This window comes from Carya illinoinensis, chromosome 15 (assembly GCF_018687715.1).
Source record: "Carya illinoinensis cultivar Pawnee chromosome 15, C.illinoinensisPawnee_v1, whole genome shotgun sequence".
In the NCBI taxonomy this organism is placed as follows: Eukaryota; Viridiplantae; Streptophyta; class Magnoliopsida; order Fagales; family Juglandaceae; genus Carya; species Carya illinoinensis.
Window position 1 is genome coordinate 16,613,884 of NC_056766.1, and position 3,907 is coordinate 16,617,790.

At 33.5% G+C, this 3,907-nt stretch overlaps 1 long non-coding RNA gene across 1 annotated transcript; it reads left to right on the forward strand.

Annotated features, from left to right (window-relative positions):
- The first annotated feature begins 723 nt into the window (after nt 1-723).
- LOC122297571 lies at nt 724-2,739 on the forward strand. The gene is made up of 2 exons (XR_006238815.1): nt 724-897; nt 2,557-2,739. It is a non-coding gene; the product is annotated as an uncharacterized LOC122297571 (long non-coding RNA).
- Nucleotides 2,740-3,907: the final 1,168 nt, after the last annotated feature.

A 3,907-nucleotide genomic window follows, 5' to 3' on the forward strand; every position in this document is an offset into this window, starting at 1 on the left:
ATGTTATGAAAGAATGCTAAGTATAAGTTTTCAAGTATATATATATATATATGTAACGGCCCTTCTTAGCAGCCCCTTTTTAGGCACCCCAAAGTATTAAGTGTATGCATGTTAATGGATATTATACATAGTAAGTATTGGATGTATTTTCATGGAATGAAATGTGAGGCTTGTGCCTCTTCAAGTGATGCTTTAAATGACGCGAAGAAAATGTGTTAAAATGTCCCTTTTATATATTGTAATTTGGTATTTTGCAATGTAATGTATAAATAACAAATAATATAATATATAGTGGATTGTATTGTAATGCATGCATACTTGCATAGATGAATATTGAAATATTTTTTAGTTTTACATGCATTTTTATTGAATTTTGATATAGGAGTTGATATTTTTCAACTTCTAAAGTGCACAATCAAATTTTTTCTTTTGTTTTTTATAAAAAAAATTAGAGCTATGTGTGAAAATATTGGATGCATTTAGGCTTTTATATGGGCTAAAAAAAAAAAAAAAAAAAAAAAAAAAAAAGAACCGGGTTCAATCCGGAACCCGGAATCCGGGTTTTGAAAAACCCGGATTCATCCGGGTTCCGGCCCGTTTCTGACCTGGATTAACCCGGTCCGGGTTCCGGCCCGGATTTGAAATCCGGGTTCCGGTTTGGGTCTACCCGGATTCCCGGGTTGGAACCCGGATGAACAGGCCTATCTGGCGTATGCTCTTAGTTACTTCAAACACGCCTAGCCCCCGAGTTTATTTCTCTAAGTCCCCACGATACATGGCTCACGACATTCACATTGCAAGAGCCCTAGTCACAAGTACACTAATCAGTCTTATCTCTTTCAATTTTTTTGTGATAAAGCACTAGTTCCGAGTAGCTTGATTCCCGAATCCATCACGGTAAGACTTAATTTTATTCGAATCCATCTCTCTCTCTCTCTCTCTCTCTCTCTCTCTCTCTCTCTCTCTCTCTCTCTCTCTCTCTCTCTCTCTCTCTCTCTCAAGTTCTAGAGTTCAGCACATACATATATGGAGATTGGGATTTTGGTTGTTGTTCTCTGATGTTAGGGTTAGAATACCTTGAATACTTGAATATTTGTTCAAATGGGTCTATATTATTCATGTATTGAGGTTGATTTTTGGTGAGTTATGTGATTATATATTTCAGTTTTAACTAAGTGCCCACCCAAGTGTTTGTGTTTATTCCTCAACCAAGTCACACTACTTATTTATGCATATTTGTTATGGTTATCTTACCCATATATCTAGAATATATGTGTGATTGGTCCATGTGGAAAGTTGATCCAAGTCTAAGTGGTTAACAATGTCATGTTCTTCATTTTCTGTAGACTCATTCAATTATGATCTTGGTTACTTTTACTCTAATCTTATTGACTTGATTATCCAGATGAGATTCCAGAAAGAGCAAAGAGGAAGAAATATACTGTTACAATCACTGACCTTTCACATTTGAGATTCACATATGATAGCTATCATTGGAAATATAGTGATTCTTGTTAGATTAGTGACAAAAGGCGCGGGGGGGGGGGGGGGGGGTGGTGGGGAGAAGAGCTTTGACTATTTTTGTTATTGTGAAATTTAGGGGGAGTTGATTATTATTATTATTATTATTATTATTATTATTATTATTATTATTATTATTATTATTTAAGATAGTTTAATATTGAGTGGGAGATCTAACTTTAATATTGATGAGGAAAACTAAATTCTGGTAAAGTAACTTTTAGTTGATGGTTAATTTCATTTAAATTTACTTTTGCTAGACATAATTTTTTATGACCAGACAGAAAATGCATAGACTTTGAATTAGATTTTAAATCTTGTGAATTTTGATAGTGCTAATCTTAGTCAGCATTCTTTGTCAGTATTTTTTACTGTTGATTATTCTCTTGGAATTTTTACTCGGTTTCTTGGTCTACTAGTTTTGTTAGTTTTGTTTTGACGGGTCTATATTACATTCTTGAAAGTCGATTTTGTCACCAATCCACTAAAGGGGGGGATTGTAGATGCAAGAGTTAGGCTAGGCCTAGGTGATTAAGTTGATAAATTTGGATAGGACTAGGTGACTAAAACGATATCCTATCATTAAGTTTGTAATTTTGGATGAATATAAATTATTTATTGACTTTATCTATAATAATATTAAGTTTATCTAAGAGGTATTAGATGTTGTTTAGATAAGTGATAAGTGTGAAAATCAAGTCCCAAGGAATCTTCACTTATCCAGAGAAGAGGTTGAACTAAAATCTATTTCTGTAGAGAGAATTTATTCTGGGTGTTAGCATGTTGTCAGGATACATATTCACGACAGACTCGGCCCATCAATAGAGTACTTCTATTGAAACTAAAACTACTTTCCAATTATTTATTTTAGGGATTCTTCTCGTAAGTATTTGTCGAGATTCAAATATAGATATTTTCTAGAGTACTTTATATTGCATATTTTAGTGAGAAAATTCCTTAGAGACTTTTTATATTTTTATCTCTCTTTGAGTGTAATCGTGCTTGATGTTAAAAAATTGATTGGTCGATTTTCAGCCCCTGGAGTTCTAAGAGAAAGGCCAATATTTGAAGATCATCCAAGGTTTTGGCTACTATTACGGTAGAGGCAAATAGGTCGTTTGTCTGGTCAAGTAAGAGAGTAAATTGATAAAGGTTTTGTAATTGAGAACTTGCTTATAATTTGATTTTTAAATAATAAAATTGACTTTTTTGTGTTTAGCTACCTTGGAGCCGTATAGTTTTATTTTTAAAGAGCTCTTTAAAAAGTTTTCCTTCGTCATCAATCATTGTGTTATGCAATTTATTTATTTACTTTATATGCAATTGATTGATTATATAATTGCATGCTTGACAACTAACTAATTTGTTCAAGTGAATTGGTGAATATTTCTGTGCATATATACATGGGTAGATTAAAATTTCAATTAATACTAGTGACTAAATCTTTATTGGAATTGACTCGAATTAAAAATTTCATTATTTTAGAAATTATATAACGTACGGTCTTTGATCATGTCATGATGCAATGCAAATCCGTAGTCCATATCCATGATCAGTCACAAATCACGACATAAAGCAGACTTTTCTACGAGGTCCCTTCACCTGTTCTTTCAATTCATCTTAATTTAATTCAGAACTCCATGAATGACTACTCGAATGTGGTCACGTTACATCAAATTGATGGATTCTTCATTGATAATATCATCGTTACTATCCTGATCCTAGTCATCTCACAAGAAGGCTAGTTCTGGAAATGTGTCGTCGTTGTTCAATATTTAGAACCATCAATCATTCACTCAAAGCTTCCATGCCACCTACGGAGCAATAATTCCTTCCATGTGTTGAAGAAATGGAGCATGATCTAGTTGTTCAGCTAGTTGTGTCATGTCGTTGTGTTCATGTCATGATCTTCCACATGAAATGAAATTGAAGTGGTTGGAGTTTCCAAATAATTCATCATGCTGAATGATCACATGCATTTGATTGTCGGACGGGCGTAGTTATTCTTAAGCTAGCTGCAACCTCTTATTTATAGTACCTAATGAAAATTACGTACCGATTGTTCAGAGGTTATTTTATAGGCTACAACCTCCAATTACTATTAACAAAAATTATATATCTACAATAAATATGGCTTTTTGTATCACCTAAAATTGTCGCAAAAAACACAAATAGCGTCGCCTAAAATTGTCACCCAAAAAGTCTTTCGTGTCAAAATGAAATATTAACGCAAAAACACATCAATTTGCGACGAAATTTGTTGCTGCTAATGGAGGATAGCAGCGATGCAAAAGGCAATCCAAATGGTAAGAGAAGTCATTTTTGTGTCGAACAACATCACCGCAAATAGTGTCAATTGTCGTTGCAAAAAAGCACTAACCATGGT